At 45.1% G+C, this 15957-nt stretch overlaps 1 protein-coding gene across 5 annotated transcripts in view; it reads left to right on the top strand.

The window, feature by feature from the left end:
• Window positions 1-15957, top strand: part of CACNA2D3 (calcium voltage-gated channel auxiliary subunit alpha2delta 3) — a 597379-nt gene that overhangs the window by 126482 nt on the left and 454940 nt on the right. The gene's annotated exons all lie outside the window — the stretch shown is intronic.

The following is a 15957-nucleotide window of genomic DNA, read 5'->3' as shown; positions in this document are numbered from 1 at the left end:
AAAAATTATACATTGTATCAGTAACGATCTCACACAACTTTCTCACATCTGCAAATGTAGCTTAAAAATACAGGTATTGCTAGTTTATCCCAACAAAATTATCCCTCCTCTTTTGTATTGCCCCCAGAAGTGCAGGAAACTTAGATATGAGGATTTGCTTGGCAGGTTCCTCACATGGGAGGGCAAAGGGTCACAAGTGATTTTTCTTATCAGCTGATAAAGCTTCTCATCTGAAGAAACATCTCCGAAATCCAAGTGACTCCTTAATCCTATAAGAGATACTATTTTTCTAGGAGAGAAACGATCATAACTAGTAACTACAAGTGTTCTAGTGTGAAGATTTTGCCAAACACCTTCCTATATCCAGGGGCAAATTTACCCGTAGTTCAACCCATGCAGCTGCTTGGGGTTCTTGAGATACAATGGGCCTGTACAGTCATGGGATGCCAATATAGATTAAATCTATGGCAAAGCAGTAAACAATGGACTACTTGCGCTGCCATTCAATGTACTAGGAACAATCTTGTTTGAATCCTCATAGATGCCAAATCTGCCCCTGCTTATATCTCTGCCTCATTGAACTCTGCAGGAAAAAAACATAGATTGTATATAGATTAATGTAAGGGCTAAATATTGTTAGACGGGCTATTTCTAGTTCATCTAAGTCATCAAACATATTATCTGACGCCTTGACTTATCAGTATGCCACATTGCATCTCCTGTTGGCTGTGGTCTGACCTTGCCCACTGCTCTCCTCCTGCATTGTACCTCTTTACTTCTTAGTGGCACACATGAACCAGCTCCTGATCTCATAATGGGATACTCTATCAATCCCTGTAAACCCTAAGACTATCTAAAGTCCCTCAGGCAACACTCTAGACCTAAGTAATAAAGTCAATTTAGTTCCTCAGATGCTACTGCATCTGTTACTACTTGTCCATATACAGCAGGGCTTATCCTCCAGATTCCACTCTATTGTCTTCTGCCTGTCTTGACCTCAGTCTAACCTTAACTATTGATTGAACTCCACTTGACTTTATGTATCTTGATATGGATTCTCCAAATCACTTGTATCTTATGGAGACTTCTCCAGAAGGAAACAACTTCCTGAATTTCCTGTGAGAAAGTTGATGTTTCTTTTTAGGAACTAACGTGCAATCCTATTGACATTAATACCTGGATTGCTGAAATCTATTATCTCCATATATACAAAATTTGCAATGTAATTTTATTTGCAGACTTAAAACATATCATTTAAAGTCCCTGGTGGCAAGTGATTGGCTGCAAAATGTGATAACACTCTACCAGATCCATTCTACTGAGCCAATTCAAAGTATTCACCAATACTCTAGCGGGCTAGTCCAAGCTTTACTTAATCCCTCTTATATTAAAGGATCTATCTTTCACAAGAGAACCACATAGACATTAGATTGTCCAATGATCCCTTTAATCCGGTGGTAACATTTACTGTTTGGTACAGAAAATGAATTAATTGAGGAAGGAAATGGAAAAGTAAGATAAAGGAAGACAAAAAAAAAATACATTTAAAAAGTATCAGCTACTGTATGAGATGTTTTCAATTGAATGCCTTTATGTACTCAAAAGTTTGTTGTGCAAAATGCATGCAAAACTTTTTGGAAATGAATTCCATTTTACTGAAATCACTGGTATTTTTGTTTCTAAATAAAAACGAGCTTGATGTAATAAGTTACCTTGACACTAGCGTATGACATTTAGATTGCCCGGACGGCCGTACCACTTAGCAATTAACAATCGTTGCGTAACATTCTGAAGTTCACTCTTTCCTCAAGTGGAAAGTGAATGTTGATTGATGACCGTGTGACAGTAAGCGCCACTCTGCCTCTGACCGGCTTATTAGACATCAATCAACGTCCAGTGCGCACAATAACCATCTCGCTTTGCCTATTGTGGTCTTTCTCATCAGTTTCTAGTTACACGCATATGATCGACAAACACGCTTGGGTCAGTGTAGGGTTATCTACGACACCTTCCCCTACATGATGGACTTATCACTCTGATGTTACAGGGAGCAAAAAAAAAGTTCTAGTTTACTCTAGAAAGAACATTGCAAAGTCCGACAGAAAACTGGCGCATGGCCCTTAGTAAATGTGCCCTAATGTGCCACAATAAAACAATCCAAAAATGGATATTTTAAAGCGTTGCAGAATTATAACCCCCTATAGTGACACAGGGCAGATTCTGACAAAAAAGGTGAAAACTGACAGCAGAGGTAAGGGGTTAAAGGGGTCCCTTTGTTAAGGTAAACCTAGCTGATAGATCAAATCCTGTCATTTCTACTTGTCTTATTTTCCTAAAATATACTGTAATAGAAACAAACTCAAGATAACGCTGGCATCATGGACCACACCTGAAAATTTTGAAACTAAGGAATGCGGACCTGACGTCAATGTGTCACAGCAGGGAAGTTCTCCAATCAAGAGACTACATGAGCGGGGAACTTCTTCTGCTTCTTTCCTATTTTTCTATATAGAATGATAAAACAAATAAAGCTTGCGCAGTGCTGATTTGCCCTGGGCAATGTTAGCATGAGTAAAACTTGAATCAGCAGTCATCTGAATCATTCCTTACGACGTGCACACATGCATTTAATCGATTTGATTAGAAACATGCAGCCAAACCACACAAAAAGAGGATTTCTTAAGTCCTACCCTAACACCTTTACCTAATCTTTTTTGTGTTGTGTATATAAGTGCGGGGGGGGGGGGCAGGATACTAGGTCTTTTACTTATATGGAGCTATTAAAGGTTCTTCTCCACTTTCTTGATATGTAAAGTGAAGCCTTCTGTCTTTTACCTCATCAGCCAGAGATTCCAGTCCACAAAATGGCGGCAGCTGGAGGGTCATGTGATCTCTATCTGTTCATGAATACAAGATCACGGTCCTGGCAGGGAGATTGTTCATGGACAGTTAGAGATCACATGACCCTTCATCTGCGGCCATTTTATGGTCAGGAATCTCTGGCTGATGAGGTAAAAGACAGGAGCCCTCACTTTACATATCAAGAACTCCTAATAGTTGTATATTGGTAAATTACCGAATATCCTGACTACCTCCACTTAATTGCAAAAAGCATGAGGTAAAGTGGCCAACCCCTTTAATGAATACTAACCTAAGGCCTCTGAAGATAGACATGGTCCTTGATGTCTGGTGATTTTATGGACAGGAATGGAAGTTCATGAGGTAAAATGTATTTTTGAACCGGGGCCTTGAATTTACATTTTAAGAAAAAACCTTTCATAGATGTGTTTTAGATGCCCTCAAGCCAAATTATTATAGTGTACACTTCCTCCGTGCCAACATTTTGGGTATCGGGACCTAAAGGGTGTATGCTGTCTGTCCTGCGTTGAGGCGGCTATGAAAGTATATAGCAATCCCCGCTGTGTCTTCTGATCATACACAGAGACGACCCCTGCGTATCTCACAGTAGTGCAATTTCTCTGCTCATTTGAGAGAGAAAAATACATTTGGATCCCCCTGAGTGTCTGTAGTTGTAAAACCAGCGGGTCGCTCACCCCCACAGAATTTTGAGGGCATGTCAGGCTTATCTTGGCAATACCTCACTGTGAGTATGTGTCCGCCTGTCTGATGCAGGTCACAAGATACATCACGGAAGGAGCATGACAAAATCCTGACATGTGTCAGATAGAACACGACAGCGTATAGGATGTTGTGCATGAGCGTGAAGGTATAGGTCCTTATTATACCGCCTCATGTCAGCACCAATTTTTCCAGGGAAAAAAGAATTCCATTCATGGCGGAGGTAAAAAAAATATAGGAATAAATAGGACATTGCTACATAATAATAGCCCTTCATTATATTAAAAAGATGGTAATGGCGCATAGAGTGGTGCAAGACTCATTACATCACTGTGTGCATTATCTCTGTACTGTGACATCACTGTGTGTATTATCCCTGTACTGTGACATCACTGTGTGTATTATCCCTGTACTGTGACATCACTGTGTGTATTATCCCTGTACTGTGACATCACTGTGTGTATTATCCCTGTGCTGTGACATCACTGTCTGTATTATCCCTGTGCTGTGACATCACTGTGTGAATTATCTCTGTACTGGGACATCAGTGTGTATTATCCCTGTACTGTGACATCACTGTGTGTATTATCCCTGTACTGTGACATCACTATGTGTATTATCCCTGTACTGTGACATCACTGTGTGTATTATCCTTGTACTGTGACATCACTGTCTGTATTATCCCTGTACTGTGACATCACTGTGTGCATTATCTCTGTACTGTGACATCACTGTGTGTATTATCCCTGTACTGTGACATCACTGTGTGTATTATCCCTGTACTGTGACATCACTGTGTGTATTATCCCTGTACTGTGACATCACTGTGTGTATTATCCATGTAATGTGACATCACTGTGTGTATTAACCCCTGTACTGTGACATCACTGTGTGCATTATCTCTGTACTGTCACATCACTGTGTGTATTATCCCTGTACTGTGACATCACTGTGTGTATTATCCCTGTACTGTGACATCACTGTGTGTATTATCCATGTACTGTGACATCACTGTGTGTATTAACCCCTGTACTGTGACATCACTGTGTGCATTATCTCTGTACTGTGACATCACTGTGTGTATTATCCCTGTACTGTGACATCACTGTGTGTATTATCCCTGTACTGCGACATCACTGTGTGTATTATCCCTGTAGTGTGACATCCCTGTGTGTATTATCCCTGTACTGTGACATCACTGTGTGTATTATACCTGTACTGTGACATCACTGTGTGTATTAACCCCTGTACTGTGACATCACTGTGTGCATTATCTCTGTACTGTGACATCACTGTGTGTATTATCCTGTACTATGACATCACTGTGTGTATTATCCCTGTACTGTGCCATCACTAGGTTTATTATCCCTGTACTGTGACATCACTGTGTGTATTACCCCTGTACTGTGACATCACTGTGTGTATTATCCCTGTACTGTGACATCACTGTGTGTATTATCCCTGTGCTGTGACCTCACTGTGTGTATTATCCCTGTACTGTGACATCACTGTGTGTATTATCCCTGTACTGTGACATCACTGTGTGTATTTTCCCTGTATTGTGACATCACTGTGTGTATTATCCTCTGTACTGTGACATCACTGTGGGTATTATCCCTGTACTGTGACATCACTGTGTGTATTATCTCTGTACTGTGACATCACTTTTCATTATCCCCTGCACTGTGACATCACTGTTTGTGTTATCTCTGTACTGTGACATTACTCTGTTTATTATCTCTGTACTGTGACATTACTCTGTTTATTATCCCTTGTACAGTGACAACACTGTTTGTACTATTTCGATAATGTGACATAACTGAACTAATGTGACATCCCTGAACCGTGACATCACTGTTTGTACTATCCCAATAATGTGACTGAATGTGAACATTGTCCATGTTTATTTGAAGAAACTAGAACAGTTTTTATGTTATAATCTTGGGGATTATGGTACTTTGCTGTCCTATCAGCAATGTTACATTTCCCCTCATAATCATCAATTATGAGCGGGATGGTGGGATATGCATTAAAAGTCAGTATCAATGAAATTAGGGGAGCGGGGGGTTGAAAGATTGTTCTGTATGGGCACCTTTAGTTTTACATATGGTTTTGCTGAATATTGAAGCCTTTTTGCCTTTTTAACAAGAATATGGAAAGTTAAATGGATACTAATTTTTCAATAAACATTGCATGAATCAGTAATAGAAGTGAATATGATCTCCTCCCTGTTGTTCCATCTTGTTGGTGTCAGATTACGCAGACATTCTATCGAGAGGGGAGGGGGCTCAGTGAGTCGCAGCAGCTAGGTCTCCTCCTATCAGCTGAAAGAGGACTGCAAACTATTCTTCCTGTTATTCCTCATTTACACACTACTGATTTTTGCAAAGATTGTTAAAAAGTTAGTTATCTTTTCAGCACAACACATTTTCTCGATGCAAAATATTCCACTGAACCTCTGATGTGATTGCTTCAAGCCTTACGGCGTACAAACTCCGGAGCAGGCGATACATAACAATGGCTCCTACAGCTGAGACTTTGATATGACAAAGGCCGGCGACGTCAGCAGAAGTTGCAATCCGCTGAGTGACATTTTGCAGGCGCATTTCACCCTAATGCCTTAATTCTTCGCCATTGTTTACCATAATAACCGTGATTTTCTGTCTGTCAGGAAATACTGTAAGATCAGCCACTGTAAAATGAGCTGTCTCCACCAAGCATGCATCTTATCACCCAGAAGCAATGTAATACAAAATATAATTACATTCCCTGATTAGCAAAATTTCGGGGGCATTATTTACATTTCCTGAGAATTCTGCTGATGCAGATAATGTATTTTTTTTTTTCCTTTTAATAAACTCGCACAAGGTCCCATCTTTTCATTTATCCGGCCAAGTCTCTCTTCATGTCAATAATTGTGGTATAGATGCAAAGCGGTGAAGCAGAACCCCGGAGTCAATGAGTAATTATGTGGAGCTCCGCACAATATCAGCTGCTTGAAATGCTGCAGACATCGGAGACGGGAAAAGTCCATTAGACATTACTGCTCCTTACAACTCTTTAGGAAGGATTCCGAGCTCAAACCCCTTCAACCGTTTAGATCAATATTGTAATTACTCTTAATGATGGATTGTTTTACAATGGAAATCATCATCACAACGTGTCAGGCCGTGTGGCCCCCCGATTGGGCGGGCTTTTTTTTTTTGCGGCAACGTGCCACAAATATCTGATGCGGATCAACTTTCGATTGAGGCGGTGATGACAAGCGCGAAATTAATTGTTCCACTCCGTGTAAGATCGGGCTTTCTTGTTGGGAGAGAGCAATTTGTTTTTGGGTTGCGCGGCAACTGTAGGGTTCCAGTCGAGAGATGTAGCATCCGAATCTGTGTACAAGCCGGAGGAGAGGTGTTAAGTGTATGGGGGGTCTACTTCGGAGCAATCTTCACCAGAGAGCAGGTTACCTCAATCATCCAAAGTCACAAGTTCTTTGGATGACGTCTACATTACCAAAACATACAAGAGATGTGGTATGTATGGAAAAGGGAACTAAACTTAGAGGATATATAAAAAAAGAAAAAAACGGTGGTGTTGACCGAAAAGTAGAAAAAAAAATTAAATATGTTATTTTAGAATATGAAAATTGAGAGACTATACAAAAAATTTATGTAAATATGTAATTTCAGAATATATGTTGTCAGAAGACAAAACAACTAGAATAATCATGGATGCCAAAATACAGAATAGATGTGACAAAATGATGAAAAAAAATCACATATACCCTAAAATAATACTGATAAACTCATCCCTTGGAAAACATTCCAAATAAAAGATTACATTACTTTCCTAATCAGCCAAACCTCAATGGGCGCCAAAGGGTTACCATTGCAATATGAAGACCCTCAAGGCTGCCAACTTTCTAGAGGAAGAGACTTAAAGGATGACACGACACTGAAAACACAAAAGCATACAATACAGGGCAGAGATTTTTTTTTTTTACATGCAACCAAACATGCAAAGCAAACACAGAGGGGGTCATTTACTAATGGCCCGATTCACGTTTTCCCGACGTGTTACCCGAATATTTCCGATTTGCGCCGATTTCCCCTGAATTGCCCCGGGATTTTGGCGCACGCGATCAGATTGTGGCGCATCGGCGCTGGCATGCACGCGATGGAAATCGGGGGGGCGTGGCCGAACAAAAACCCGACGGATTCGGAAAAACCGCCGCATTTTTAAAAAATATCTGTCGCAGAGCTTGCACTTACCTTCACTCAGCCCGGCTCGGTAAACTCCAGGGCGTTCCGATGCTTTTCAGCGCAGCAGCGCCACCTGGTGGACCGCGAAGGAACTACCTTAATGAATCCCGGCCGGACCCGAATCCAGCGCAGAGAACGCGCCGCTGGATCGCGAATGGATCGGCTAAGTAAATCTGCCCCAGAGAGCACATACAAACTTTTTGCAGATGTTGACCCGGAGACATCAACTCAGGTCCCCAGCGCTGCAAGGCTGTAATGCTAACCACTAAGCCGCCGCGCTACAAAATTAATGGGTCCCTTAAGATGCCAACTTAGCCAATCACAGGCCTTAGCATTCCCAGCCATTTACAGTGTTTGTTAACCTGGAATCATGAAGTGGAGGCCCACAATGCCTAAGGTCGTGTTTAGAGATGAGCGAACATACTCGTCCGAGCTTGATGCTCGATCGAGCATTAGCGTACTCGTAACTGCTCGTTGCTCGGACGAGTATTTCGCCCGCTCGAGAAAATGGCAGCTCCCGCCGTTTTGCTTTTTGGCGGCCAGAAACAGAGCCAATCACAAGCCAGGAGACTCTGCACTCCACCCAGCATGACGTGGTACCCTTACACGTAGATAGCAGTGGTTGGCTGGCCAGATCAGGTGACCCTGGGATAGACTAGCCGCTGCCCGCGCTGCTCGGATCATTCTCTGTCTGGATGCCGCTAGGGAGAGAGCTGCTGCTGCTCAGGGAAAGCGTTAGGGTGTTCTATTAGCTTACTGTTAGGCAGGAGTGATTCTTAAAGAACCCAACAGCCCTTCTTAGGGCTACAATAACGTTATAATTTTTTTTTTTTTTTATTTGCAGCTAGTACCATATTGTGAGGAATTAGCAGGGGTCTTGCTACCGTTGTGTTTAGCTCTTAGTGACACACATATCCACCTCAAACACCAAAGTGGGAAAATTTATTAGGGGTTTGAGTAGAATTAGGCACAGTCTGCCAGTTTCTTTTTATTTTACGTTTATTTTTTTCATAACTCAGCGTCATCTCATCTGGCATAGTAGTGTGCTGTTATACTTGGCTAGAAAATAGCCATAGGAGAATACAAACGTCTTAATTACGCCTACAGTAGCGTTATATATATTTGATTTCTGGTTGATCTGCTGGTGGCTGTACTTGCTGCAGTGCATCTACTATAAAATTGGGAGCAATTTGGAGTCAGACTTGCGACCACTGTGTTTTAGTGACGCACATATCCATCGCAAAGACCGAAGTGGGAAAATTTATTAGGGCCCGGGGTTGTATTTCAATTAGGCACAGTCTGCCAGTTTCTTTTTATTTTACGTTTATTTTTTTCATAACTCAGCGTCATCTCATCTGGCATAGTAGTGTGCTGTAATACTTGGCTAGAAAATAGCCATAGGAGAATACAAACGTCTTAATTACGCCTGCAGTAGCGTTATATATATTTGATTTCTGGTTGATCTGCTGGTGGCTGTACTTGCTGCAGTGCATCTACTATCAAATTGGGAGCAATTTGGAGTCAGACTTGCGACCACTGTGTTTTAGTGACGCACATATCCATCGCAAAGACCGAAGTGGGAAAATTTATTAGGGCCCGGGGTTGTATTTCAACTAGGCACAGTCTGCCATTTCCTTTTTTATTTTACGTTTATTTTTTTCACAACTCAGCGTCATCTCATCTGGCATAGTAGTGTGCTGTTATACTTGGCTAGAAAATAGCCATAGGAGAATACAAACGTCTTAATTACGCCTACAGTAGCGTTATATATATTTGATTTCTGGTTGATCTGCTGGTGGCTGTACTTGCTGCAGTGCATCTACTATCAAATTGGGAGCAATTTGGAGTCAGACTTGCGACCACTGTGTTTTAGTGACGCACATATCCATCGCAAAGACCGAAGTGGGAAAATTTATTAGGGCCCGGGGTTGTATTTCAATTAGGCACAGTCTGCCAGTTTCTTTTTATTTTACGTTTATTTTTTTCATAACTCAGCGTCATCTCATCTGGCATAGTAGTGTGCTGTAATACTTGGCTAGAAAATAGCCATAGGAGAATACAAACGTCTTAATTACGCCTACAGTAGCGTTATATATATTTGATTTCTGGTTGATCTGCTGGTGGCTGTACTTGCTGCAGTGCATCTACTATCAAATTGGGAGCAATTTGGAGTCAGACTTGCGACCACTGTGTTTTAGTGACGCACATATCCATCGCAAAGACCGAAGTGGGAAAATTTATTAGGGCCCGGGGTTGTATTTCAACTAGGCACAGTCTGCCATTTCCTTTTTTATTTTACGTTTATTTTTTTCATAACTCAGCGTCATCTCATCTGGCATAGTAGTGTGCTGTAATACTTGGCTAGAAAATAGCCATAGGAGAATACAAACGTCTTAATTACGCCTACAGTAGCGTTATATATATTTGATTTCTGGTTGATCTGCTGGTGGCTGTACTTGCTGCAGTGCATCTACTATCAAATTGGGAGCAATTTGGAGTCAGACTTGCGACCACTGTGTTTTAGTGACGCACATATCCATCGCAAAGACCGAAGTGGGAAAATTTATTAGGGCCCGGGGTTGTATTTCAACTAGGCACAGTCTGCCATTTCCTTTTTTATTTTACGTTTATTTTTTTTTATAACTCAGCGTCATCTCATCTGGCATAGTAGTGTGCTGTAATACTTGGCTAGAAAATAGCCATAGCAATAGGATAGCATCGTTTGGTTTTAAAAACTAAAAAACACAAAAAAAAAAAAAAAAGTTAAAAAAAAAATACAAGTTATAACTCTCATTTTCAAAATGTTTAACCCGAGGGCTAGGGGTAGAGGACGAGGGCGGGGACGTGGGCGTCCAACTACTGCAGGGGTCAGAGGCCGTGGTCCTGGGCGGGGTGAGACACCACCTGCTTATGAGGGAGCAGGGGAACGCCGCAGAGCTACACTCCCTAGGTTCATGTCTGAAGTTACTGGGACTCGTGGTAGAGCACTGTTGAGGCCAGAACAGTGCGAACAGGTGATGTCGTGGATTGCCGACAATGCTTCGAGCAATTTGTCCACCAGTCAGTCTTCCACGCAGTCCACCCATGTCACCGAAATCGGCACTCCTCCAGCTCCTGCACCTCAGCCTCCTCCCCCCCAGTCTGCCCCCTCCCAGCAAAATTTGCCATTTGAACCGGCATACTCTGAGGAACTGTTTTCTGGACCCTTCCCACAGTCACAAACCACTTGTCCGGTTGCTGATGAGCAATTTTCTGATGCCCAGGTTTTCCACCAGTCGCAGTCTGTGGGTGATGATGACCTTGTTGACGTAGTGGAAGAAGTGTGTAAAGAGGTGTCCGACGATGAGGAGACACGGTTGTCAGACAGTGGGGAAGTTGTTGTCAGGGCAGGAAGTCCGAGGGGGGAGCAGACTGAGGGATCGGAGGATGATGAGGTGACAGACCCAAGCTGGGTTGAGAGGACGGGTGAACACAGTGCTTCTGAGACGGAGGAGAGTCCTCGACCAGAACAGGTTGGAAGAGGCAGTGGTGGGGCCAGACGGAGAGGCAGGGCCAGAGCTGGTGCATCAGCGCCAAATGTGTCAACTAGTGAAGCTCCCGTGGCGAGGGCTCCTGCGGCGAGGGCTAGATTTTCAGAAGTCTGGAGGTTCTTTAAGGAAACACCGGATGACCGACGGACTGTGGTGTGCCACATTTGCCAAACCAGGATCAGCAGGGGTTCCACCACTACTAGCTTAACTACCACCAGTATGCGCAGGCATATGAATGCTAAACACCCCACTCAGTGGCAACAAGCGCGTTCACCTCCGGCCGTGCACACCACTGCTCCTTCCCCTGTGTCAGCTGATAGTCAGCTCCCTGCCCAGGACCCTGCCACAAAAACCCCATCGTCGCCTCCACGATCCTCCACAGCATCCACCAGCGTTCAGCTCTCCATACCCCAGACGCTGGAGCGGAAACGCAAATATAGTGCAACCCACCCGCACGCCCAAGCCCTTAATGTGCACATTTCCAGATTGCTAAGCCTGGAGATGCTGCCCTATAGGCTAGTAGAGACCGAGGCCTTTCGCAGCCTCGTGGCGGCGGCCGCCCCTCGGTATTCGGTCCCCAGCCGCCACTACTTTTCCCGATGTGCCGTCCCAGCCCTGCACCAGCACGTGTCAGACAACATAATCCGTGCCCTGACCAACGCCGTTTCTGACAAGGTCCACCTGACCACGGACACGTGGACGAGTGCTGCCGGGCAGGGCCACTATATATCTCTGACGGCACATTGGGTTAACTTGGTGGAGGCTGGGACCGAGTGTGACCCTGCGGCTGGTCATATACTGCCGACGCCGAGGATTGCGGGGCCTACCTCGGTCCAGGTGTTTGAGGCCTACTATGCCTCCTCCTCCTCCCACCCCTCCTCCACCTCCTCCTCCGAACGACCATCCGTGGGCATGGCGCCATCAGTCGGTAGCTCTAGGCACAGCAGCAGTGCCGTCGCTAAGCGACAGCAGGCGGTGCTCAAACTGCTGAGCCTAGGCGATAAAAGGCACACCGCCCAAAAACTATTACAGGGCATCACGGCGCAGACTGATCTGTGGCTGGCACCGCTGAACCTGAAGCCAGGCATGGTTGTGTGTGACAACGGCCGTAACCTGGTGGCGGCTCTGCAACTCGGCAGACTGACACATGTGCCATGCCTGGCCCATGTGTTAAATCTGATAGTTCAGCGTTTCCTCAAGACATACCCCAATCTGTCTGATTTGCTCACGAAGGTGCGCCGCATCTGTGCGCATTTCAGGAAGTCCAGCACAGATGCTGCCACTCTCAGGGCAGCGCAGCGCCGCCTCCAACTGCCCGCTCACCGACTGTTGTGTGACGTGCCCACGAGGTGGAATTCAACACTGACCATGTTATCCAGAGTTTACCAGCAGCGCCGAGCGATTGTAGACTGCCAGATGTCAACTTCCACCAGAACTGGTAGTCAGGTCAGTCAGCTTCCTCAAGTCTACAATGAGGAGTGGACGTGGATGTCTGATATCTGTCAGGTGCTGAGTAACTTTGAGGAGTCAACACAGATGGTCAGTGGCGATGCCGCCATCATCAGCCTCACCATCCCGCTGCTTGGCCTGTTGAAAAACTCTCTGGTCAGCATGAAGTCGGAAGCTTTGCGCTCCTCACAAGAGACAGGGGAAGAAGATTCCCTTGTTGATAGCCAAAGCACCCTTAGGTCTGTTTCTCAGCGCATATCGGAGGAGGTGGAGGTGGAGGAGGATGAGGAGGAAGAGGAGGAGAATGTTGGCGAGACACAAGAGGGGACCATTGTTGAGTCCTACACTGTTGAGCGTGTATGGGCAGAAGAAGAGGAGTTGGAGGAGTTGGAGGAGGAGGAAATGGACAGTCAGGCCAGTGAGGGGAGTGAATTCTTACGCGTTGGTACTCTGGCGCATATGGCAGATTTCATGCTAGGCTGCCTATCCCGTGACCCTCGCGTTCAAAGAATTTATTCCAGCACCGATTACTGGGTGTTCACTCTCCTGGACCCACGGTACAAGCAAAATCTTTCCACTCTCATCCCTGGAGAGGAAAGGAGTGTGAGAATGCATGAATACCAGCAGGCCCTGGTGCACAAGCTGAAACAGTATTTCCCTTCTGACAGCGCTATCGGCAGAGTGCGTAGTTCTGCGGGACAAGTAGCGAGGGAGAGTAGGCGAGCAGGCAGCTTGTCCAGCACTGGCAAGGGTACGCTTTACAAGGCCTTTGCCAGCTTTATGTCACCCCAGCAAGACACTGTCACCTGTCCCCAGTCTCGGCAGAGTAGGGCTGATCTTTACAGAAAGATGGTGAGGGAGTACGTAGCTGACCATACCATCGTCCTAAATGATCACACAGCTCCCTACAACTACTGGGTTTCAAAGCTGGACATGTGGCACGAACTGGCGCTCTACGCCTTGGAGGTTCTTGCCTGCCCTGCCGCTAGCGTCTTGTCAGAGCGGGTTTTCAGTGCAGCTGGTGGCATCATCACCGATAAGCGTACACGCCTGTCGACTGACAGCGCTGACAGGCTGACGCTTATCAAGATGAATAAAGCATGGATTTCTCCTAATTTCAAATCTCCAGCAGGTGAAGGAAGCTCAACCTGAATAATTTATCCACTCCTCCTCCTCCTCATTTTCTCCTTCTCCTCCTCTTTCTACAGTAAAGCTGAGGAAACTGGCTGTTTTTTGACAGGGCCCACTGGCTCTAGATATAGTACTTTATGCATTTAATTTTTCTGGAGGGCCACCGACACGGTCCTCTGTTTTAAACAATTTTTGGGAGTGCCACATACAGGCACTCAATCTATTCCATTTTTCTGGAGGGCCACCTACCTGCTCCTCTGGTTTAAAAACTTTTTTGGACTGCCACATACAGGCACTATCCAAATTGAATTGTCTCCATAGCAGCCTCCACACGTTGTCTCCATTGCTACCTCCAAAAGTCGTCCATATAGCTGCCTCCATACATCGTCCCTTTATCAAACGAGGTTTGTCAGGCCGAAATTTGGGTTGTTTTCATGGATTCCACATCAAAGTTGTTAACTTTGTCGCCACCCTGCTGTGTTATCCACAAAATACACTGGCAAACTTTTACCATTTACGGATATTATTTCAGCGCTTCTTGCGCATCTGTTTACATTCCCCTCACCCGCCATATCCTAAACTTATAAGAACGCTACTACACTTGATCTTATACAAAAGGTTCTTAGAAGTGCTGTTTGGGGAGTAGCCTAGAGACAGGGGCTTGGATTGGCGAAAGCTCGCCTAGCAGCGGAGCGCCAGCTCCATGCGCATCATGCGCTTCTTGCGCATCTGTTTACATTCCCCTCACCCGCCATATCCTAAACTTATAAGAACGCTACTACACTTGATCTTATACAAAAGGTTCTTAGAAGTGCTGTTTGGGGAGTAGCCTAGAGACAGGGGCTTGGATTGGCGAAAGCTCGCCTAGCAGCGGAGCGCCAGCTCCATGCGCATCATGCGCTTCTTGCGCATCTGTTTACATTCCCCTCACCCGCCATATTCCAAACTTATAAGAACGCTACTACACTTAACTTGGTGCAGGCTGGGACCGAGTCTGACCCTGGGGCTGGTCATATACTGCCGACGCAGAGGATTGCGGGGCCTACCTCGGTCCAGGTCTCAAAGGCCTACTATACCTCCAAATCCTCCCACCCCTCCTCCACCTCCTCCTCCTCCGAATTACCATCCGTGGGCATGGCGCCATCAGTCGGTAGCTCTAGGCACAGCAGCAGTGCCGTTGCTAAGCGACAGCAGGCGGTGCTCAAACTGCTGAGCCTAGGTGATAAAAGGCACACCGCCCAAGAGCTATTGCAGGGCATTCCACATCAAACTTGTTAACTTTGTCGCCACCCTGCTGTGTAAGCCACAAAATATACTGGAAAACTTTTTTCATTTACGGATATTATTTCAGCGCTTCTTGCGCAGATGTTTACATTCCCCTCACCCGCCATATCCCAAACTTATAAGAACGCTACTACACTTGATCTTATCCGAAAGGTTCTTAGAAGTGCTGTTTGGGGAGTAGCCTAGAGACAGGGGCTTGGATTGGCGAAAGCTCGCCTGGCAGCGGAGCGCCAGCTCCATGCCAAGAACCAACTAACATAGTTTTAACTGCAGTACCTTTAATCTACTACTAGTTCACTGCCTCCATACATCGTCCCCTTATCAAACGAGCTGTGTCAGGCAGAATTTTGGATTGTTTTCATGGCTTCCATGTTAACTTTGTCGCCACCCTGCTGTGTAATCCACAAAATATACTGGCAAACTTTTATCATGTACCAATATTATTTGAGCGCTTCTTGCTCACCTTCTTTGGTTCCTCTCTGCTACCCATTGGTTTGAAGCCTGAGTCCATTTAGGGTATGTCGCCATGCCACTCTCTAGCCTTCCGCTGCTGCCGCTGCCTCTGCATGCCGTCCCCTATAGTGTCAGGGTCAATTATTGGATGTTTTAGATGCTATCTAGCTTCATTCTGTCACTCTGTCATGGCCATGCTGTTGCCCATAATTTTGGCATAATGGTGCGATTAAGCAGCCTCAGAGGCATCCATGCATGCTGCCCCTGCTGTTTCC

The sequence above is a fragment of the Engystomops pustulosus genome, chromosome 10 (genome assembly GCF_040894005.1).
Source record: "Engystomops pustulosus chromosome 10, aEngPut4.maternal, whole genome shotgun sequence".
Classification (NCBI taxonomy): domain Eukaryota; kingdom Metazoa; phylum Chordata; class Amphibia; order Anura; family Leptodactylidae; genus Engystomops; species Engystomops pustulosus.
The sequence above is the reverse complement of the archived record's forward strand: the minus strand, read 5'-3'. Positions and strand labels throughout refer to the sequence as shown.